At 35.9% G+C, this 25362-nt stretch overlaps 1 long non-coding RNA gene across 1 annotated transcript; it reads left to right on the top strand.

Annotated features, from left to right (window-relative positions):
• Positions 1-846: 846 nt before the first annotated feature.
• On the top strand, positions 847-25362 carry LOC131166921 (uncharacterized). The gene is made up of 3 exons (XR_009139902.1): positions 847-5092; positions 5204-5259; positions 25218-25362. It is a non-coding gene; the product is annotated as an uncharacterized LOC131166921 (long non-coding RNA).

Below are 25362 nucleotides of genomic sequence, written 5' to 3'. Positions count from 1 at the left end.
ATCTTCTTGATGCAGTGGCTGTTTTCTTGGTAAAATTAGGGTAGTCTTCTATTTTTCTATCTTAAAAAAATTTGACGGATGGGGTGGAGATTGTGACTGGTTTTGCGAAATAGTCTTAGATGTAGTGGCTGTTTTATATATATTAGTTATAGTAGTCACTATTCTACTTCATTGATCTTCATAACCAAGCTATGTTGATAAATATAGTTGGACACACAAGTTTTTTCTGTTTTTATTTTTTATTTTTTTAATCTCTTTCATCATGCACTAGCTTCTCAAATATCATAGAGAATATGAGATTGTGACTTGTGAGTGTTTCAATATTAGTTTATGTTTCAAATCTAATGAATTTGCAATTATGCATGATTTTTATAGATGTCTGAAATTGGGGACAACGCACGTCTCAATACAACTCTTTGTTCGAATCCAAACCCAAGTTTAAGCCCAAGCATGTAATCAGGAGATAATGTTGCTACTTCAGGAACAGAGTTGGGTGAGAAGAGGAAGTTTAAATCAAGATCAGAGGTAGGATACCATTTTACTAGATTATGTGTTGATGACACCCAGAGGTAAATGCTGAATGTAAATATTGTCCGAAAGTGTTCAGTGCTGATTCAAGAATAAATGGAACAAGATTTTTGTGGAATCACTTGAATACATGTGCTAAGTATCCCTATAGGAGACCTCGTGATCGTAATCAATCACAAATTAACTTCAAACCAGAAAAAAAAATGGAAGAAAAACATTTAACATGCCAAAAATATGATGTAGGTGTTCTTAGAAAGGCTTTAGCATATATGGTGATAGTGGATGAATTACCTTTCAGATTTGTGGTGGGACAAAGTTTTAAATATTTTTGTAGCCTCATGGAACCTAGATTTAAGGTTACATCATGAGTGACAGTGGCAAGGGATTGTCTTCTTTTATATGGAGAAGAGAAAAAGAAATTGAAAAGTTTTTTGAAACATAATTGTCAATGAGTTTGCCTTACAACAGACACTTGGACGCCTTTACAGAATGTTAGTTACATGTGTTTGACTGGGCATTTTGTTGACATTGAATGGAGGTTACAAAAAAAAAAATTTAAGTTTTGGTCCAGTTCCTAATCACCGACGGGAAGTGTTAGGTTTTGCTATTGAGAAAACTTTGTTGGATTGGGGAATAGATAAAGTTTTTGCTATTACTGTAGACAATGCAAGTTCCAATGGTACAACCATTAATTACTTAAAGAGGAGGGTGAACAATTGGAAGGGTAGCGTGCTCAATGGTGAGTTCTTGCCCATGAGGTATGTTGCACATATCATTAATTTAATTGTGCAAGATGGATTGAAACTTGTGGGAGATTCGGTACTTCGAATTAGGCAAGCAGTAAAATATATTTGGCAATCACCTGGTAGAACTGCAAAATTCAAAGAGTGTGCAGATGAGGAAAAGGTTAATTGTAAAAAAAACATTTGTGTTTGGATGTACCTACTAGATGGAATTCCACGTATATGATGTCGGACACTGCTCAAAAATTTCAAAAAGTTTTTGATAGATATGAGGAAAAAGATCAAGATTTTGCACTTGATCTTTTGAGAGATGGTGGAAAAGGAAAGCCAATGGAAGATGATTGGGATTGTGTGCTTAAATTGCATAATTAGGTGTTTTAATTCATGCATTACGAATTATATTTTTAATTAAATGCGTAATTAATCTCAATAAATTAACATTCTGTCCTGTTTATAACATTTGAGTTTTATTGAATAAATTATGAATTTTTGTTATTTTTTATCGTAGGACGATTATTGGAAGCTAAAAACCGATGGTATTTCGTAATCTGTGCGTAACTCTCTCATCCGACGTCCGATTCTAATGATTCAAGATGCTGTAAAAAGATAAGAAAACGTTATATAATTTTCATATTTTGTGTTTTGAGAAATACTAGCTGTATTAAGGTCGAAATCGGACGTGAAGTTATCATACGCTGTTTTATGGACTGTTTCAGCATCACTCCGTAATCTGGGCGTAACTTTATCGTCCGAGCTCCGATCGAGACGATTTAAAATTCTGGGGAAAGTTGAGAAAGAGATCTACAACTTTCGAGTTTTGAGTTTTGAGAGATACGAACTTTAGTATGGTCGAAATCGGACTTGTTTGCTGGGGGATAAAAACTTAAAATGGAGCAAACAAAATAAGAAATTGAAGAAATAAAAAAGATGTGGGTCGGGTCCATTGATGTGACTCGGCCATGCAACTTAAGAGGCGCCGGGGAGAATTTTTTGGGCTGGCACGTGAAGGTAAACGGAGTAATAGTGTTTCAGCATTACCCCAGCTCGTTCGGCTCTACACAATAGTGACTTAGACAAAATAGATAGATCCTACAATATCTAGACATAAATCGAACCTAACAATGACTCAACTAAATGAACATAGACTAAACTAGACAATAAATAAAGCTCAACTAAATAAGTTAAAATAAACCTAACAATAGATCTCAAAGGGAAATTAATAAATCATGGAAAACAACCGACATTAACCCGCAAGCCAAGTTATAAAACTTAGCCCCACATGCTTACAATCCAAAATTTCTGGGTCAAATTACTTCTACAATAAATCTTTGCAATAATAAAATAAAAGACAACAACTCAAAAGAACAATAAACTAGTTGTATACTAAAACTAAAAGAAAACTAATTAATCTAACCTAAAATCATTCCAATCACTAGACTAAATGTATACTAAATTAAAACAACAAATTAATTAAACCTTAAAAGCATTCAAAATAACAAAAATAAAAACAAGACATTGATTAATCTAATAAACCACTCAAATAATAAAGTAAAGAAAAATATTTAATCCAACATTAAAACTTGTCAAACAATGTATTAAAGCCACCATTAAAAATAATAAACAAGATAAGAGAGAGAGTGAATAACCCAACAATAACTTAAAATATGAATACTCAATTAATAAATAATCCAAACAACACTTTAAAATATCCATGAAAAATGACAATAAAACATAAATAATAACTCAACAAAACAACATTAAACAAACAAGAGAAGAGAGAGAGAGAGATGAAAGATGGCCGTGAGGAGTTCCTCCAACACAGCAGCAGCAGCTGCTGTGTTTTTTGCTGCTGCGCGGGACTCCAGAAAAGACCCCAACTGCTGCCCCCTCAAAAGAAAAATAATATCTCAACCCTACCCTACCTCCTTTTCTTTTCTTTTCTTTTCCTTTCCTTTCTTGCCCTCCAGCCCTTCACGTGTCAGCCCAAAGAATTCTCCCCAGCGCCTCTTAAGTTGCATGGCCTGGTCACATCAATGGACTCGGCCCACATCTTTTTAATTTCTTCAATTTCTTATTTTGTTTGCTCCATTTTAAGTTTCTGTCCCCCAGCGAACAAGTCCGATTTCGCCCATGCTAAAGCCTGTATCTCTCAAAGCTCAAAACACGAAAGTTGTAGATCTCTTTCTCAGCTTTCCCCAAAATTTTGAATCATTTCGATCGGAGCTTGGACTAGAAAGTTATGCCCAGATTACGGAGTAATGCTGAAACAGTCCATAAAACAGCGTATTTTAACTTCACGTCTGATTTCGACCTTGATGCAGCTAATATTTCTCAAAACGCAAAACATGAAAATTATAGAGCGTTTTCTTATCTTTTTACAGCATCTTGAATCATTGAAATCGGAGGTTGGATGAAAGAGTTACGCACAGATTACAAAGTACCATCGGTTTTTAGCTTCCAATAATCGCCTTGCGATAAAAAATACCAAAAATTCATAATTTATTCAATAAAATCCAAATGTTATAAACAGGACACAATGTTAATTTATTGAGATTAATTACGCATTTAATTAAAAATATAATTCGTAAAGCATGAATTAAAACACCTAATTATGCAATTTAAGCACATAATCAGTGAAATTCTTAAAATGTTTCTATGAATTCACTTCGCGTGTTTCTGGTTCTAATTATGTGACTTCTATTACTTTTTTCAATGAAATTTGCATAGTTAATGCTTTTTTGGAAGATCGGTGCAATAGTGATGATTTTGAATTAAGTGAAATGATATTCAAAATGAAACATAAATATGATGATTATTGGGGGAATCCAGAAAAATTGGACATGAAGATTTTTGTTACCACCGTTCTTGATCCATTCTCAACTGTTTTCTCCTCCTACATCTTCAATTTTGAGTAAAAAGGTGAAAGATGTTATTTTTTTAATTTTTGATGAGTACAAAAATGAGGGTAGACGATGCAGTGGACGGTGGACTGTTGGAAATAAAGAACAAATTCCCGAAACCTGTGAGAAACAAAATAGAGGAAAAATAACGCCAAAGAAAATCAATCACAAGCACAAGACAATATTTACGTGGTTCGGCAATTTTGCCTACGTCCACAGAGTTGCAGGGATTTCAATATTATTAGGAAGAAAACACAGAGAGTGCGGCGATACAATGCTCTCCCTCTCGCTCTCTCGCAGGTACAACCACGCCAACCCCAATCACCCGAAAGCAATCCTTTTTATATGTTGCCCAAGCCTTCGCTCCATGAACTAAGCCTTAGGATAGAAATCTCTAATTAAGTAGAGGTCGGGTCGTCATCTAAATTAAAACACAATTAGGCTCCACAAAAGCCCAACATGGACCTGGTGGTAAAACTTCTGATATTGGCTCTAGTTCTTCTAGTGGTATGGTGGATGCTGAGCAACCATCAATGAAGAAAAGGATGCTTACGGTAGATAAATTCAAGAGGCACAGATCAGAAAAAGAAGGTGCGGAAGGCAAGAGTGATCTTGATAGATATCTTTCCGAGGACCTTGAAGAGGCTAGTCATGAATTTGATATTTTAGGATGGTGGAAGATAAATAATCCAATGTTTCCTATCCTTTCACAGTTTGCACGTGATGTTTTGGCTATATTCATAGCTACTGTTGCCTTTGAGTCTGCATTTAGTATGGGAGGTCGTATTCTTTACTCTTTTAGGACATCATTGACTCCTAAGATTGTGAAGGCTCTTATATGTTCTCAAGATTAGTTGTGAAATTCACCATTACCACTTAACTATGAAGAAAGCCTTGAAGAACTTGATAAACTTGAGAAAGGTAAAAATAATTTCTTGCGGCATCTTTTCCACATTTCCTTATTTTTTTCTAATTATTGTTTTGTATTTCTTTTCTCTAATTTATTGAATTTTTCTTTTTCATTCATTTCAGAATTCGATAAATTTGGCGTAAATTCGTCTAGTATTGACACTGTCGATGATATATTGGTAAGATTATGTATTCATCTCTTTTTATGAACAATTGAACATTGATTGTCAATTTAATTTTATCTTGTTATAACTTTCATTTTGTTTAGTTTTATTAGGAACCATAAATGATGAATGATGCTTGCATGGAGATTGGATGTAACGACCCCAATTTCTAGTAACGACCCCAATTTCTGCTATATTTTTTTTCCACATACTATTAATACTCTGATACCATTATACATAGTAAAAGTCCACCCAGACCCATAAGTATCGGGAATTTACTTGTTTATACATACATGTCACCTAAGCAGCGGAATATAATACACTTTAACATATATACAATACCAGAGTTTCACTGTTTCTACGTATACACACATATATCCCAAAAATCCATCATGTCCTCGACCCGACTACTTACCTTGCAACTGGGTAATACCAATGAACTCCTCTGTCACGGAGCTCGCTCCACTCGTCTGTCGGGATTTCCTGAAATATTTGCAATGTTAGGATGAGACACCTCTCACTAAGGGAAATAGACTAATATCAGTGTGTGGCAACGTGAGTTTTATCATATTATAAACATATATTGCAAATAATATAATTATAGTATAACTTAAGCTGTAACTGGTAATACATGAAAATCTATACTTTTAAACTTACTCTTACTATATCATAATGAATTATCGTATCATTTAAATCATTTATTAAATCTGTATATTACTGGAATTATACCTTGGATGTAAATCTGTATATCATGGATTCACCCCTCATGATCTGGGTTGTGTGGCTCGTAGGTTAGACTTAATACTGGCTGGCCTACCAGGTTAAGTCAAACATAACATATCTATGTCATAATGAATTTTCATATCTTTAAAATCATTTGTTAAATTTGTATTTTACTGATATTATACCCGGGCTGTAAACTTGTGTATCATGACTCCACCCCTCATGATCCAAGTTGTGCGACCCTAAGGCTGGACTTAATACTGGCTGACCTATTAGGTTAAGTCAAACATAACATAATTATGCACGATTGCCCACTCAACCTGGCCTGCCCATCCTACTACACCGTCAGACTTCTAGTGGGTCAATAATACAGTGGGTATCCTACTACACCGCCTACACTTCTGGGCTAATTGGCCACCAACCCATACCTCCTGAATAGTATGGTTGCACTGTCGGCTATACCCAATTTGGTCCGCCCAGCCTACTACACCTACACCCTTTGGGGGTCGGCACTCATTGGGTATCCTACTACACCGATCTGATTAGCTAGTTATAGTACTGTGTTCGTATGATACGTAACCATCCGGGTTATGTTACTAGCTAATACATTTCACATAATATATTTCTATTCATAAATAACATTTTCATATTTCTGTAATAAAATCTGGCTTTTACATATTTCTGAATAAAACTGTTTTTTCATAATTTATGAATCATGACATCATAATAAAATTGGTCACAGCATCTGCACCGACTTTCATATCTCGGCATCTGCGCTGCCTATATCATCATGGCATCTGCGCTAGCTGAACTATCATGCCATCTGCGTCGGCTTTATAATCATAATATACTAAAAATATCTTTAACATTTGTATTGTTTATGACCTTTTGAGATTTACGGGAAAATCATACATATTCTTTGAAATAATAACATTTCTAACATACTGATATTACATTAAATTTATACCCATGTCACACGAGTGAGTACTATTTTGTATTATACTATAATATGCTATAAAATTTATTTACTCTGTTCAATTCTAGTATTCCCCAAAAAAAAATACATTAATTCATAAATATATTTCTGTAAATACCTGACTTAATTTATTCCCTTACATGTTCCTGTTAAGCTTGTTGAAACTCTTGATTTACGCCCCGCGGCGTTCGAAGCTCAATACCCTTAAATTATATTTTCCCCAAATTAATCAGGTCAATCTCAAGAATATTATCATTTAATATTCCTTAGGCCCTAAATACCTCAATTTAATCATTAAAACTAATATTTAACACCCTTACCTCAGTTTTGGAGTGGTGCCCTAGTACCCCAAATTGAAATTTCGCTCCACACGTTGTAGAGAATCTTCTAAGGAATTCCGTGGTAGTTCTTGATCGTCAAAATGAGGCTTAATGGAGCTGGAATTAAAGATAAATAAGTGAAGGGCCATAGGGTTTGAGAAAGGAGAGAGAGAGAGAGTGTTTAGTTAGTTTTTTTAATGTACAAATGAGGCTCTTGGGTTCCTTTATATTTTTCAGTACTGCCGAGAAAACCGTTGTCGGTTCAAAAAACCGTCGCCAGTTTTCTATTTAACGGGCCCAAAAATCACCGTTTACTAGTTACCGTCCTGCGGTTAAACCCCAAAACCGTCGCCGGTTTTCTTCTCTTCCAGCCAAAAATCCATTTTTTTCCAATTTCTTTTATTATTATATTTTTCGGGTCTCTACATTAGAGAATTGAAGCTACAATCTTGAAGATTGAAGAATATGGATTGAAGAACGTGGATGACTTCAATTCCTTAATATTTTAAACCATTAATTTTCCCTTTTGGTGAGCAATTTGAATGTTTATTGTGACATCTTATTTATAATTTGGGATATTTTATATTTTCTTTGTTTATTGTGAATGTTTATTTTGGGTAATTAGAAACAGTTAAACCTAATTATTAAATTGCCAAAGAATTTGATTGCTTGTTTTGTGAAATTAGAGATAGAGAGATTTAATTATTAAAGTGCCCAAGAATTGGAACATTGTGGTTAATTGATATGTAATTTGCATTATGATGGTTTGTAGGAGCTACTAAGCTACTAAGTTAGTAGGAATTAGGAATAAAAAGAAAAGGTCCAACAAGACCAACACGTTTTCAGCCGTCTAAACAATTTAATAGGTTTAATTTTGTTAAAATTATGAAACATTATAAAAAATCAAAATTCCCAATAGATTCTCACAACCCTTATGACAAATGAAAGTTAAATATTTTAAAAATCAATTAAAAATCATAATCGGACCGTCAAATGTTCGGTTCTCAATGGGATAACACATTTGGTTTGGTTTCGATTTTGGTTCGGGAAGTTCAAAAATTGCAATTTTTGGTTCAGTTTTCGATTTGGCCCATAACTGAACTGAATCGATTACACCCCTACTTGTGCCAAAACTGAAAGAGGCTTTACATGCACTTAGTGATGTAGGATGGGAATGATCGACCTATGTCCTACGGTTCAACCCTCACACAAGCACATACACTCAAAACACTTTAATTAAGAATTAAATCAACCAAACAGAAACACCATAAATCATGCTTTAGTTCACATGTTCAAGGATTTTGAAAAGGTGTATGACTTGTCCAGTAATTAAGTCTCAATTGGTTCTTTCACAAAGGAATCAAGTTATATGCTGAAAAGTTGCTATTTCAAAGATTCAAGAATATAAGTTCTATATTAGCAAACTAATATTCATTCAAGTGATTTAAGCTAGCAAGAACCAATGTTGCAATCTATGGATTCAAAAGTGTTCACAAAATATTACAAGGATTTAAACACAAGTGTTGAAATTACTAGGAGAATTGTTTGGATGACTTGATGTTGTTTCACATGTAGTTAGATCACACCGTAAATCCTTTGTACAAGCTTTGAAACGCTAAGAAGAACGCAGCTATGGAGTGTCGGGGAAGTGACTGTGTGGGTGTATGTTGGTGGTGGCCGTGTGGTGTTGATGGAGGTCGTGAGAGTGTTAGATGGAGAAGGGGATGATGGAGTCGCTAGATAGATTAGTGGTCTCTCACCACTTGATCTTTGGAGAAAACGCCGTAGCCTCATACTACTCACTCATAAGAAGAGGAATAAGCTTTACAAGTTCAAGCAAAGAATTGCTTCTTCTATATTCAACTTCAACTTTATATATGATGTAGGACGGTTCTAAGTAGCCCTAGTCCTACAATTGACCCTCTTTGTAGCGCACACACTATCACTATCTATGGCAAGAATTGAATCAACCAAGCATGAACATCACAAACATATTCTAATGATCACAAGTTGTTGAGATTTTGAAAACATATATGAATTGGTTAGAAACCCTTAGTTGATCATTTCATTCAGGTAATCAAGTTCACTTAAAAGATGTTATATTAAAAGTTTGAGAGCACAAGTCCTAGCATACAAATCAAATATCCCTAGGCACGGTACTAGCAAGCATGTTCATGCTGGAAATCTACGAAGATTCAAAGAGAATGAACAAGGTTTTTCAATCAAATATTTGGGTAGAGTTTCATGGCTTATAAGGTTCCTTTAGGGGCTGTCTTAGATGGTCACAAACGAGGAATTGAAACGAGTGTACCAAAGATTCGGATTGACAAATACCAAGACACATGAGTACTCGATTCACACCATGAACAAGCTATTGATCTTTCAGAGTCTTTAGACAATAATGAAGCTTGAGGAAGATTGTGATTGTGGGCTATGAAAGAAGAATGGGCGTGTAGTGTTGATGATGACGTTGAGGTTGTCGTGGTCTCTCACCACCCAATCTCCGGGGAGACGAACTGTAGTCTCACACTACTTACTTAAAGGACAGGAACAAGATTCACAAGTCTAAGTAAAGACTTTTTTTTAATTGATAATGCAATGATCTTTACAATACAAGTGATGATATATTTATAGCCTTACATGAACATGCACATGACTTGCACATGACTTCTTAAGAGATTTAAAGAAAATACAAAAGTAAAATAAAGAAGGGAAGACACTTTGACTTGCAAGTTGTCATCCTCTTAGCTTCCAAGAGAAGCTTCAATTGCTGCAACTAAAGTTTTTTGACTTGCAGGTTTCCAAGCTAGCTTCCAAGAGAAGCTTCAGTAAATAAAGTCTGCAATTGTTGCAACTATAGTCTTCAATTGCATAAAGTATGCAATTGCTGTAACAAAGTCTTCAATTGTATAAAGTTTGTAATTGCTGCAACTAACTCTTCAATTGCATAAAGTCTGCAATTGCTGCAGCTAAAATCTTCAATTGCATAAAGTCTGCAATTGTTGCAATTAATGTTCACATCTAATGGTGGACTTCGGGTGGGCATCCACGTGTCACAATATTTGTGAAATATACTCGAGGTGCATGTTGATCCCCATCATTTTTGTATGCTAGGACTTGTGATCTTAGACTTTTAATATAACATCTTTTAAGTGAACTTGATTACTTGTATGAAATGATCAACTAAGGGTTTCTAACCAAATTATATACGTTTTCAAAATCTCAACAACTTGTGATCATTAGAATATGTTTGTGATGTTCATGCTTGGTTGATTTTATTCTTCCCATAGATTGTGATATTGTGTGTGTGCTACAAAGAGGGTCAATTGTAGGACTAGGGCTACTTAGAACCGTCCTACATCATCTTGGTATCAAAGCCTAGGTCAAATTAGGCAAATCCTCTGAGTCCCAATGCTTCATTTTTTTGCTGCCGAATTGATGTGCACTTTTATCTATCAAAAGCTTCCCATATTCAAAAAGGTTAAACACAAAAGTTGTGGGAAATTTTCTTAGCTTTCTTTTGATGCTAAGATTGCCCTACTTGGAGTTCTCTAGCAAAAGTGATGCCCCAAATACCGAAGGGTGTTCACGATAGCAGCTCGCAAGATTTTAGTACTATTTGAAACAGATGACGATTTCAAGAAAAAAGTCGACGGTTTCAGGAAAACAGTCAATAATTTTGCCCAGAACAGCCCACCTATATTCTGAATTTTGGATATTTGGAACTTAGTTAGGTTAGGTTTACACTTGACCCTACTTTGTGTGACCAAACACCATTCCAAGGGCTGCCCTGGTGTTGTCCGTATCCTTCCCCAATCCCTAGGATGTCTACTCAAGTTGGGAATCCTTATCAAGGTCATAGGATTAATGTTGAGAGAGAGCCACCTATGCCTCCTAGAGAAAGACCCGCCCTCCCTCCATAAAGGCGAGTGAATCGCCAAGATGACTTTGCTAGGAGACCCCCACATCATGAGCCCTATGCCCAACATTGGGATGATGAGGACTATGACATTGATGACTTTCACGTTAGGAGATCTTATCGAAGGGACCATAGTGATCCTTACAAGGATGTAATGAGGCAAGTAAAGATAGAAGCCCCAACCTATGATGGACAGATGGACCCTAATGTCTTCCAAGATTGGTTGATTGAGATGGATTCCTATTTTGATTGGTATAAGATGACTGACCCTCATCGGGTTAAATTTGCAAAAATGAGGTTCACGGGACAAGTCAAACTCCATTGGATGATTATCGAGAGGCAAGAAGCGAGGTTTGATCATAGACCCATTGAGCATTGGGATCTCGTGTAGGATAGGTTAAGGGAGAAGTATATACCCCTTAGTTGTAGAGAGTGTCTTATAGATCAGCTTTACAACTTGCATCAAGGTAGCATGACTGTTTTAGAATACATGAGTCAATTTGATGAGTTGTCTATAAAGTGTGGTGTTTATGAGACTGTTAGTCAACAGATCTCTCGATTTCGCAGAGGATTAAAGCTTGAACTATGGAGAGAATTGTTTTCCCATCGCATTGATTCACTTTAGCATGTCTTTAATTTGACACATGACTAGTAAGCTCAAATAGGAAGGAAATTTGGAAACACCTCCATTGACACTTATCAAAGAAAGGCCACATCGTATGAGAAGACTAGGCCCACCAACAAGGGTCAAGTAACTTCTGGAGGTAGAAATCCCACAATCCAACAACCTATGGACAAAGGAAAAGCACTCATGGCTGGATCCTCTTGCCAGAGTTCTAACAGTGCAATGTGCTTTAGGTGCCATAAACAAGGACACCTTTACGGACAATGTCTCACCAGGAACTTGGCGCTTGATAGGGAAGATGGTGAGAAAAGGAAGAAGGAAAAGACAGAAACTAGTGAGACTATGACACCCCTTCCTGAGCACGAAATACCACTGGAAGTATCACCTATACTTTCTGAATGTGAGGATGTCATCTTTAAGCCACCTAGTGAGTTACCTCCCTTGAGAGATACCCAACATGTCCTTGACCTTGTTCCTTGTTCATCTTTACCTAATCTACCACCAGATAGGGGTGAGCATAATTCGGGGAAACCCGAATTAACCAAATTAACCGATCAATTTCGGTCGGTTCGGTTCGGTTAACAAATAGGGGTCGGTCGGTTCGGTTATGGGTTCGCTAAATTTCGGGTAATTGGTTATCGGGTCGGTTATGAAAAAATTTAATTCGGTTAACCGAATTATCCGAATTAAGAATTAATTAAAATTTAAATATAAAATAGAGATATATATATATATATATATATATGCTAAGTCCTCTCCAGTCTCCTCTGTGCCAAACGACCCCGAGTCCCCGACTGGCCAACTGCTCGTGTCCTCTCAACTCTCAAGTCTGATCTGCGTCGCAGGCTCGCAGCTTCTGCCTTCTCGATGATTCCGTCTCGGCGTCTCGGACTCGGACCCTTTGTTTTCTTTCTCCAGTTGTCCTTCAAAGTCTCCTCTGCGCCGCAACCTCTCCAGTCTCCCCTCTCGGTCTCGGACCGCGCCGCAGCCTCTCCAGTCTCCCCTCTCGGTCTCGGACCTCAGTTCTCCTTCTCCTTCAGATTTCAGTCCTCCTTCTGTTTCCCTCCGCCAGACTTAGCAGACAGTCCTTCTCCACTTCTCCTTCTCCCTCTTCGCAAATCGTCTCTTCAAGTTCAATCTTCGTTGCTTTGCTTGAGGCTCAAGCCCTAAGCGCCGGCGGCTAAGCCCCTCTTCCCACTTCCCACTTCCCAATTCTCTGTTCTCGTCTCGATCCTGATCCTAAATCCCTCTTCTAGTATGGATGGATCGATTAAGTGACCCGTACATATTCCATTATATAATAATTAATTTTAATTATTTCGGTTAGATTCGGTTAACCGAATTACCCGAAAAGGAATTCGGTCGGGTTCGGTTCGGGTAACTTTCCTTGTTCAGTCGGTTCGGTTAACAGAATTTATTAACCGAAATTTTTGGTTAATTCGGTTAATTAACCGAATCTGGCCGAACCGACCGTTTGCTCACCCCTACCACCAGAGTCTAGAGTGAGTGAGTAGATTGATACATTTGAAAAGCACATACATGATCTACACTCTGAAATAAGAATAAAAATTAACTTGCATTGTAAATCTAGCACTGATATACATCGTAGGTTGTAGGAATTTTCAAAAGGTGATATGGTTATGGTTCGAATTCGCCCTGAACGGATTCCTTCAGGAAAGGTAAGAAAGCTTCATGCCAAAAAGATGGGACTTTTCAAAGTTCTCAAGAAAATAAGTTCTAATGCTTACATGTTAGATATCCTTGATGATTTCGGTATAAGTAATGTATTTAATGTTGAAGATCTAACGCCTTTTCTCGAAGCTAATTATTTTGCAGAACCTAGCCCTACTAATCCTGTAGATGAACCTACTCCATTCATAACTCTAGTTGCACCAGAAACGCCAAATTTTCCTTTACCACCACCATTAGTCCCACCAAATAAACTCAAACAAATTGAAGACATTCTGGATGTTAAGACAACAAAAACACAAACTGGAACGTACCAAAAGTTTCTGGTCAAATGGAAAGGGAAGTCACTATCAGAAAGCAGTTGGATTCTTAAAGATGATGTCCTTCGTCTCAACCCAGGGCTATATGCCGAATACTTTCGACATTATTCTCCGGAGGAGAATTCTTTTCGGTTAGGGAGAGATGTTGGGGATCAACATGCACCTCGAGTATCTTTCACGAATATTGTGACATGTGGACGACCACGTGAAGTCTACCATTAGATGTGAACATTATTTGCAGCAATTGCAGACTTTATGCAATTGAAGATTTTAGCTGCAGCAATTGCAGACTTTATGCAATTGAAGAATTAGTTGTAGCAATTACAGACTTTATGCAATTGAAGACTTTGTTGCAACAATTGTAGACTTTTTATGCAATTGAAGACTTTAGTTACAGCAATTGTAGACTTTATTTACTGAAGTTTCTCTTGGAAGCTAGCTTGGAAACTTGCAAGTCAAAAAACTTTAGTTGCAACTATTGAAGACTTTAGTTGCAGCAATTGAAGCTTCTCTTGGAAGCTAAGAGGATGACAACTTGCAAGTCAAAGTGTCTTGCCTTTTTTTATTTTACTTTTGTATTTTCTTTAAATATATTAAGAAGTCATGTGCATGCTCATGTAAGGCTATAAATATGCCATCACTTGTATTGTAAAGATCATTGCATTATCAATTAAAAAGAAGCCTTTGCTTAGATTTGTGAATCTTGTTCCTCTCCTTGTGAGTGAGTAGTGTGAGACTACAGTCCGTCTCCCCGGAGATTGGGCGGTGAGAGACCATGACAACCTCAACGTCATCATCAACACTACACACCCATTCTTCTTTCATAGCCCAAAGTCGCAATCTTCCTCAAGCTTCATTATTGTCTCAAGACTCTGAAGAATCAATAGCTTGTTCGTGGTGTGAATTGAGTACTCGTGTGTCTTGGTCGTTGTCATTCCGAATCTTTGGTAAGCTCGTTTCAATTCCTTGTTTGAAACCATCTAAGATAGCCCCTAAAGGTACCTTGTAAGCCATGAAACTCTATCCAAATACTTGATTGAAAAACCTTGTTCATTCTCTTTGAATCTTCTTATATTTTCAGCATGAACATGCTTGTTAGTACTGTGCTTAGGGATATTTGATTTGTATGCTAGTACTTGTGATCTCTGACTTTTAATATAACATCTTTTAAGTGAACTTGATTACTTGAACGAAATGATCAACTGAGGGTTTCTAACCAATTCATATACTTTTTCAAAATCTCAACAACTTGTGATCATTAGAATATGTTTGTGATGTTCATGCTTGGTTGATTCAATTCTTCCCATAAATTGTGATATTGTGTGTGTGCTGCGAAGAGGGTCAATCGTAGGACTGGGGTTACTTAGAACCATCCTACATCACCTAGGCTGCTATCTGAGTATACAAAAGGAGTTTATAATATATTGGGCAAAAGATACTCCTTCCCTAGGTTTGGCAAAAAGACAAAAATCATCTTTTGAGTTTCGAAAATGTCATAATTTTTTTTAAGGTTTTCCAAAAAAATAGATATTTCTCTTGCAAAAATTGTCTTTTTGTAAAATTTAAAAGTGGTTTGTCTTTTTAGCAAATCTCAATGGAAGTATCTGGAATTTTTGACATCACTATTTGAAATTTTAGAGAAGGTCATTATCTTTTTGCCAAACCTTAAGGAAATTTTGCTCTAATTAGAGAAGGTCATTGTCTCTGCAATAGAGACTCTGCTTATGGCTGTTCGAGCAGAGATGGTGTTTTTTCACCTTGAGGATACATACACTGACATTGATATCTCCACTGTTAAAAGGAGAGACAATTCCACTATGTAGAAACTTATGTTGGTCCAAAAATATATCTCCAAGAAGAGAGAAACAATGACAGTACAAAGTGATATTGATGTCATTAAAACTAATTTTGATGAGGGCAGTAAAAACTAAGGTTATGTTTGGTGTGCGGAATATTTGTTCTAAAAATTGGTTAATTTTAATAGGTTAGTTACAATTAGTTATATAAGAAATTATGTTATTATTAGAAAATAAACAACAATGTGAAACATTTAATGAGTTTATAATAAGGAATAGATAATGAATAAAATCACCAAATTTTATCATTGGGGATGTATGTTTCTTTTTTATTACATGTTGAATGAAATAATTAAAAATAATTATCCACTTGATTTCCAAAATTTAAATTATATTCCAATGAATAGCTATTTTTCCAAACCAAACGAAGGTGGTTAAGCTAAAGGCTTTGACATGTGCTCTCTTGTTGCTTTATGTGTTTGAGAAGGTTGGCAATGGTTATTAAATTACGTATTTAATCAGATTTATCAGAGATATGTTTAGTCTATTTGTTTTTCAAGGTTTGCGCGCTTTGCGTTTCTCTAAATTGTTCCTGCTATGAGCTAAAAATACGGAGGATTATGGCAACAACCTTACCACCAGCACCACCATCACTAGCACCTCTGTGGGGTGCCTTTAATCCTCACGACAACTAGAATTAGCATCATCATTTCATTGTTTTTTATTTTCTTGCCTTTAGGCAGTTTTCACTGTTGAAATGGTCTGTCTCAAATTGTCAACATGTCCATACTTTTGTCCCTTGATGTGGTCCCATTTGAGCGCTAACAATATCAAGACCTTTGTTGGACTTGGGTTACCACTTACCAATCTTGATTCTGCTGCTTTGGTTTCCACTACTCAGTAACAGAATTCTCATAAAATCACTCCAAGAAATAAGACCTCTTCGAAACCCAAACCAATGTGTAGCCATTGTGGTCTCATAGCCTTTACAACCCCAGTAGGATTGTATGAATGGATAGTTATGCCATTCGGATTAAAGAACACTCCAGGAATTTTTCAAAGGAGAATGGATAGAGCATTCGAAGGGATGTCAGATTAAATGCCCTCTTTGTTAGCAAAGACATAAACCGAAAAACTGCCTGGTAGTAAAACTTGTTGAAGAAAAAGGGTATCTACCTTCAAATTCCAGAAGGGAAGAAGAAAGAAGCAAGGAAAGAGGCAGAAGTTCTCAGAAAAGAGAAAGGCCAATCCTAGTCCATCGAGTTGGAGAAAGCAACAAGTTTGAAAAAGGGAGTTCATCAAAGAGAGATGAAAAACCCAAGGATAAAAGTCATATTCAATGCTTTATTTGTAACCAGTATGGGCATTACATCACTCAATGTGCCCAAAACCCTAAAACCAGAAAAAAAGAAAATAAATAAATAAATAAAGTGAAAGGGGAAGAAATTTTGGTTTCAAAAGAACAACAAAAATGTGACTTAGTTGTTGAAAAAATCTGCTCAGAATCCAGTAAGGATAAGGAAGTAGATTTTTGTATTGAAGATTTTCTGGGAAGGACTCTAGAAATTTCAAAAGGAAAAAGAGAATTGGTAGACGGATTATTAGCAAATCCAGTACTAAATGAAACTTTTTCCAACAGCCTTAAAGGAGTAATTGAAATAATTGAAGAATTTGAAGCAATTATTTCAGATAATTACAAGGTAATTAACAGGGTGAATATGGCTGCTCTTATTCACCAATAGATTATTCTAAAGGTTGAAATGGATGTTAATATTAATAAGAGAATGTTCACAACTACGGCGATAATCGGAATCAGTGAATATCCAGAACTAGCAGAGTACTGGAGGAGAAGTGGATTATGCATTCCCAAACTGCATATTCCTAGCAGCATAGCACCTAGAAATTTATTAGCAATTTAGAAAGCTTTTAGAATCAGAGATGTCCAATTTTTTGGTTTCAGAAAAATGGGACAGATCTTTAATTTCTTACCAGCTTTGGTAAAACATGTATTAAATTTCACCAAACCAGGAAGACTATGGTGGACAGGATGCATAGAACCGATTGAATTAAAGATAGGAAAATTTCTGTTTTGGAACCTTTTTCTAGAGGACTGGAAAGATGGACCGGTTTTAGATTTCGAAGATGAAGCACCAGATTGGGATGATTTCCAGAAGCATTGAAAGTTTTATGAATTAGTTCAAAATTTATAGGGAATCTATCTGCTTGAAGTAAGATCTGCTTTAGACTATGTGCTGTTGGCGGATCACGAAACCCTAATTGTGATTGAGGGAAAATTCTCCAACCTTTTGAAGAGGCTAGCTTATCAGACTTTGCTATTAAAGTAAGAAAAATAGTAAGTCAGATTAGAAATTGGAAATCTCATCTTCCGTCAACTCAAGCAATGAAGAATGAGCTCCAGATGGTTCTGGCAGAATGGCTAAAAAAGATAAAGATGAAGAAGTCATCGAAGCTTTGAAAGATCTTTGAAGAAAGACGAGATTTTTTTTTAGATGATAGTCCATAATTTCATCATATCCCAGGTCAGACTGATTGGACTAGTCGGTAGGGTCATATTAGACACTCATCCAGAGTTGTGTCATATCTAGGCCTGGTCGAATGGGTGATTCGAAGGGTCATTTCAGCTTTATTAAAGGAGATTCCATTTGTCTTGTCTTTTTGTAAAGTGATTCAACAGACATGATGTGTTGTCCCTTTATTTTTCCTTTTCTTTATTAAAGTAGCTTTAGCTTTTTTAAAGAAGGAATCTTTTCTTTTTACTTTTACTTTAAGTCAAATCAAGGAGAAAGCGAGGTTGTTCTTATCCCTTGAGAGCACGTATCAGCCTATATAAGGGAACTCTGACCCTATTGTTCGGGGAGGAAAAATTAATAGAAGTTTCGGTTTGTTTCAAGACATCTCTCTCTCTCTCTCTCTCTCTCTCTCTCTCTCTCTCTCTAATATTTTCCTTTTCAATAAACATTGTTGTGTGGGTTGAAGTCCCATCTCGCCTAAAAGAGCCTGACAGAGAGGCGTAGAGGCACCACATAGGCACCAGCATAACAATGGGATTAGAAGGTTACCTTCTACAACTTCATGGAAGTCCAGAGAGGAAAAGAAAGAAGAACATGTATTGATCTTTTATTAATTTAGTTCTTCCTTTCCCTTTGATAACGATCTAATTAGTCCAGTCCTTTTAATTCAGTAAGAATTAAAAGCCTTGAGAGAAATTGTGTCGAATAAGTCTCAATTTTAATAATTATGGAATTTGCTTCTCAAATTCCTCTATCATTAACTTAGGATAAGTGATCCCTCTGCTACGAATAATTGTGTTTGGATCCTTAAGAGTAATGGCAGCCTTAGGCATGGTGGGTGTCTTTGTTTTGCGAGCACTCTTTCTTCTCACAAAAACAAGTTTGAATCCAGAGCACGAAAATGTTTATTTCTTGGTTATCCTTTTGGTGTAAAAGGATATAAACTCTATGATTTACAGTCTCATACAATTCTTTTTTTGTCTCGAGATGTTATTTTTCATGAACACATATTTCCCTACAAGAGTAATCCTATTAATCTTCATCACCATCTGTTGTACCTTTGGAGTCTTTTGTCCTTCTAGTTCCAATTTCTGATTCTATATCACATTCCACATTGTCATCTTCCAAAATATACAACCACCTCATCCTACTCAAGATTCTGCTTCTGCCAATGATACCGTTCCTTCTCTTCGAAGATCCACTAGACAAAGATTTCCACCAAATTATTTGAAGCAATATCACTACCATATTAGTAGTTCCTCCTCAAATCATAGTCTCCTTGCTGCAGCTTCTTCCAAGGTAAGTACTCCTTACTCTTTGTCTTCTTATCTTTCATATTCCAAATTGTCATCTGCAACCAAGCCTACACAGTTTCCTTGTCTTCAAATTTTGAACCAAAGTCTTATTATCTAGTAATAAAATTTCCTCATTGGCATAATGCCATGTCAGTTGAATTGGCTGCTCTTGAATAAAACCATACTTGGGTTCTCACTAATTTACCTCTTGATAAGCATCCCATTGGTTGCAAATGGGTATACAAAATTAAATATAAGTCAGATGGTACCATTGAAAGATACAAAGCTAGGCTTGTAGCGTACCATTGAAAGATACAAAGCTAGGCTTGTAGCCAAGGTCTTAAATTTCAATTTCGACTCAAATTTCGAAGCTCCAAAAGTATGGAAATTTTGATGGAAATTTTGATTTCGATTTGAAAAAATAACGAAAATTTTTAGTAAAACATGAAGTTCTTTGTGAAACTTTAGAAATGGTTAATAAACATAATAATATAAGTTTTAGGACTAATATATTACAAATTAAATATATCTATGCTTTGTATGATGTGGCAAAGTTATAAAATAGTATGTGTATCAAACATATCTGTAAGATAATATACATTGAACATATTCAGTTAATACAAATGAAATTCATAAATCATTTAAATATTATTTATTATACAAATAATGATAATTTAGACGTGAATGGTTAAATAAAATGTTGTTGTAAGTTTATTTTTTCATATAATTTCAAAAAACAATTGTAATAATCTTTTGTTTCGATAAAATAAATAAAATAAATTACGATAGAAATTTCACTTCACTCCTAAATTTCTCATTTGAATTCTGATGAAATTTCATCGTATAGTTAAAATTTTGACTAGTTTCGCTAAAATTTCAAGATTTCGATGATTCGTTGAGATTTCTATAGAAATTATGCAATACGGAAATCGATTGCCATTTCGATTTCGAGGATGATAGAAATTGTTGGAATTTGTGTGATCCCAAGAGGGGGATGAATTGGGTTTTAAAACATTTTTCGCTAATTTTAACAATTACGCCGATTCACCACTGTTCATATCCCATTCAATATTGAAAACGTGTATGTACAACGATTAAGCTATCGGTTTGTGTATACATACACGTGTGCTGCATATCTCATTTAAATTAGTTTTGTGTGCATGCAAGATGGTTATAACAAAACATGTACAAGCATACACATACTGAAATTTAAGTGTAGGAATTTAAATAAGATAGAGAGAGAATGACACACATATTTGTTAATGAGGTTCGGCCAATACTGCGTACGTCCCCGCATTGGACATACCCCCCAAGGATTCTACTATATCTACTCACTTAACCGGGCGGAGTAAAAGCCTTTTACATCCTCTCCTTATAGGGAGAGGAAAACCCCAACTCAATTACTAGGCTGAGCCGAACTACTCTCGCTTACGGAGCTGAGACTCCTCAGTTCAATTTCGGGTTGAATCGAACCGATCTCATTTACGGGGTTGAAATTCCCCAGTTCAATTAATGGGCTGAACCCAACCAGCACATTAAAATCATTTTTGTGCGTGAAAATGCTTCTGAAAAATACAAGCAAAAATGTACACAATAAGCTCAATAAAAATATGCACTCCAATGATTTGAAATAATGCTCAGAAGAGTAAGAGTGCTTAACTATATTTAAACCCTTATAAAAAGTTTTCTCCAAAAAGATATTTCAATAATAATATAGGAGAACTTAGGGTTTTGCTTTTTCAATGATTTTTGCACAAATAGAATGATTATGAAAAATGAGTACTATATACTACAACAAAGATTTATCCAAATGAGAAATACTTGGAGAATCTAGGAGTTAAGCTCAAGCAAATATTTGTGCAACAAATTATTTTCTCCCAAAAATATTTATCAAAGAAATAACCGGGAGAAAACCTAATCAATACTCTCGAAAATATTTTTCAAAGATTTGGTGCCTAATGAGAATATGTGCAAATAAAATGTCCAAAATAAAATATTCTTTTCAAAGATGATTTTGAAATAAATGCATGAAAGAGAGTTGGAGAGATTTGTATAAAATATTTTGTCCCAAAAGAATGATTTAAAAAGTATAAAATATTTTTGGGGAACTTTGATTAACAATGGATTAGAGAGAAAATTTTAGTTAATTAAAGTTGCTAATCTGGAGTTATAAGGGGGTTTTTATAGAGTTTGTGAAAATTATGACCGTTGGGGACACGGAGGTCATTTTAGAAAAAAATTAATGATGTTTAAATAAAAAACCTCGTTTTACTGCGGTAAAAAATTCACCAACCCGAGAGGCTTGGTCAACCGAACGCGAGGTTCGTTTGACCAAGTGATTGAATTCGGTCGACCGGGCAAAATTTGAACTAAAAGTTCGGTCGACCGGACTTAGTGTCCCAAGGGCCATTGTCCTTTTCCGCGTGGTTCGGTTGACCAGGTTATTTTGAACTATGAAGTTCAGTTAACTGGGCGGTTGGCAATTCCCACGCGCGGGTTCGGTCAAATGGGCGGTTAGCAATTCCCACGTGTGGATTCGGTCGACCGGGTGATTGGCAAGTCCCACGTGTGGGTTTGGTCGACCAGGGCGTTGCCCGTATAAATCTGTTCGGTCGACCGGGAGGTCAACTTGTTGACCGGAGGAGGTTCGGTCGACCAGGTCTGCCTATATATATTTGGTTGGTCGACCGAGGAACTCAGTATAACTGAGTTTGGTCGACCGAACATGCCAATTTGGGCATTTTCGGTCATTTTTCTCTTATAAAATTTACCCTATTTATATGATGATTAATGTTAAGCTTATTGGGCATATTTTTATGAAGTATTCAGGGACTTAAGGTCAGTCTAAGGTCTTTAAGAAATAATCCTAAAAATCTAGCGTCGGTTGACCTTCGGTTGACTGAAGGGAGCCCTAAGGTCATACGGTTCCTTATGGTCAAACTACGGCCATCTGAGCATATAATCTATATCATGCAGATGCATGCATTATTATTGACCAGAGATATGAAAATAAATGCAATACAAATAAAACACAAATGTCTTTTTTTTTTTTTCTTTGCTCACTTTATGGAATACGTCAGATATGAGCTTTGAGTCATGTCATGGCTTCCATGTCCTCTCGATCTTATGTGTGACCTGAATTATATCTGTTCATGCATTGAAAAGCACACATAAGAACCACTTGTGTTTGTTAGCATCAAAATGGAGATCGGACTCAAAAAGCCAACAAAAATCGTAAATTTCGACGGAAATTTCTACAATTTCGTGGAAATTTAAGACCATGCTTGTAGCTAAGGGGTACACCCAACAAGAAGGTTTGGACTTTCTTGATACTTTTTCTCCAGTTGCCAAACTCACTAGTGTTCGATGTTTGCTTGCTATTGCTGCTGCAAAAGGATGGTATTCACATCAATTAGATGTAAAATATGTTTTTCTTTATGGAGATTTAGATGAGGAGGTATGCTTGTCACTTCCTCAAGGATATGGAAATGAGGGGAAGACATGAGTATGTAAACTAAGTCCTTATATGGACTCGAGCAAGCTTCTCGCCAATAGTTTCACAAGTTATCAACTTGCCTTTTGACTCATGGTTTTTCACAGTCTAAGTGTGACTACTCTTTGTTTACTAAAGTCACTACAAGCTCATTTCTTGTTTTGCTTGTTTATGTGGATGATGTGATAATAGCAAGCAATGATATTCAAGCTGTGCAAGACATCAAGAATGTTCTTCATGCCGAGTTTAAGATTAAAGATCTTGGAGAATTAAAATACTTCCTTGGTTTGGAAGTGGCTCAAACATCTAAAGGTATTTATGTTTGACAAAGACACTATGCCCTTGAAGTGTTAACTGATTCCAATTTTATTGGCTGTAAACCAGCTAAAATACCTATGGATCCCAACTTGCGTCTCACCAATACAAATTCTAGTTTATTAGAAAATCCTACAGTCTATTGAAGGTTAATAGGGAGTTTGCTTTACCTAACTATTACAAGGCCAGACTTGGCATTTTCTGTTCACATTCTAGCTCAGTTTATGGATAAACTAGCACATGCTCATTTGGATGCTACATATCAGGTATTGAGGTACCTAAAAGGGACTCTAGGGCAGGGTGTATTTTTACCTGCATCTTCATCCTTACAATTGAAGGCATTCACAGATTCAGATTGGGCAACATGTCCTGAAACAAGAAAATCAATTACGGGATTTTGTGTTTTCTTGGGTGATTCTCTTGGAAATCCAAGAAACAAAGCACTGTATCAAGATCATCAGCTGAAGCTGAATATAGGGCTCTCGTTTCTATAACATGTGAATTAACTTGGTTAATTGCATTGTGTCACGGACCCCCAAAATGGAACTCAAGTAAGGGCCGTGTGGCACTCGTTGAAAGCTCTCCCACGACGAATCAGCCAAATCTCACACATTCAAGCCTGCAAGCACGAGCACTAGGTGAGTCTCAATATTCAAGAGAAACAAGGAACAATATGATATCACACGAGCAATATATTCACATACACGGAATAAGGCTACAACAATCAAGTATATCACAATCCAAGGCAACAAAACACCATAATGAAAAGGACTACTTGTATTATTCAAATCCAAGAAAATAACCATACAAATGTTAACACAAATAATCATATATTCATTCTAAATTCCTGGAGAATACAATTATAGCAATATCTCTCTCCCCTTTTTCCCCATTACATTGTCACTCCCTAACACATTGCTTAAAGACTTTGGTATTAATCACACTTCACCAGCTTTGCTCTTCTGTGACAGCAAAGCTGCTTTACATATAGCAGCCAACCGAGTGTTTCATGAGAGAATGAAACACATTGAGATCAATTGCCATTTGGTTAGGGAGAAAATCCAAGCTGGAATATTGCGTACTCTTCATGTGAAAACAAAGCATCAATTAGCAGATTTCTTTACAAAGGCCTTGGCCTCACCACAGTTTACATTTTTACTTTCCAAGATGGGAGTGATGAATATACACACTCCATCTTGAGGGGGAGTTTTGACATATGTACATATGAGTTAGTTAGTTAGTTAGGAAGTTATTTTTTATTATGTGACATGTGTAACTAATTCTTGTATATAAAGGATTAATGTCAGTCATGTAAAGCAAATTGTTTCATTCATTTGAAAATACAGAGAATTTTTCTCTCGATCCTTTTCCTTGTTTCTTGAGTTCTTGAGTTCTTGAGTTCTCAACACTTTATGCATGAGTGTTGAAGTTATTGCTTATTATTTTATTTGTCTTTGCGGCTATAGTCAAGCCATTTTTTAAAGTCATTTGCGATTTCCTTTATTTTTTATTTGAAAACAAACCTGAAAGGTGGCTGTTCCCTCTCATTTTCATTGCTTCCATTCTTATAGATATGTTCTGTCTGCTGACAGGTTTCAGTTGACTGGGCAGTCATTGAAGTTGAATGCTTGATTTTTGGGTTTATTTATTTATTTTGTTTTTGTTTTTGTTTTTGTTTTTGTTTTGTTCTTTTTTGTTTTTTGTTTTTTGTGAAAAAAGAACAAAATGAAATAGGCAGGATGGGGAGGTATACATTGAAGGCTTGAAGCTATTGCCACTTCTGCTCGCTCAATTTTTGTCACCTCTTATTGCTGTTTAATTGATTTTAATATGATTTTTTATTCTGATATCTTTGTAGAACTGATGTTTTATTCGTTGAGTACATTATTTGATCTGGAACAACATTGGTGAGTGATGGAGCAAACTTCAACTGATGTTACTTTGATCGAATACATTTATTTTTCTTTGCAGATGTCAAGTACTAGATTATTTTGTGGAAGATTTTGATCGCTTTCATTAAATTTTTATCTTTTTTTTCCAAGGAGACCCCCTAAAATCTAAATCTGGACTCAGTTATTTACAGATTATTGGCCACATTAGAAGCCTTCTGCCAAAG

The sequence above is a fragment of the Malania oleifera genome, chromosome 10, assembly GCF_029873635.1.
Source record: "Malania oleifera isolate guangnan ecotype guangnan chromosome 10, ASM2987363v1, whole genome shotgun sequence".
Lineage (NCBI taxonomy): Eukaryota > Viridiplantae > Streptophyta > Magnoliopsida > Santalales > Ximeniaceae > Malania > Malania oleifera.
Note: the sequence above shows the minus strand (reverse complement) of the source record. Positions and strands in the feature narration are given on the sequence as shown.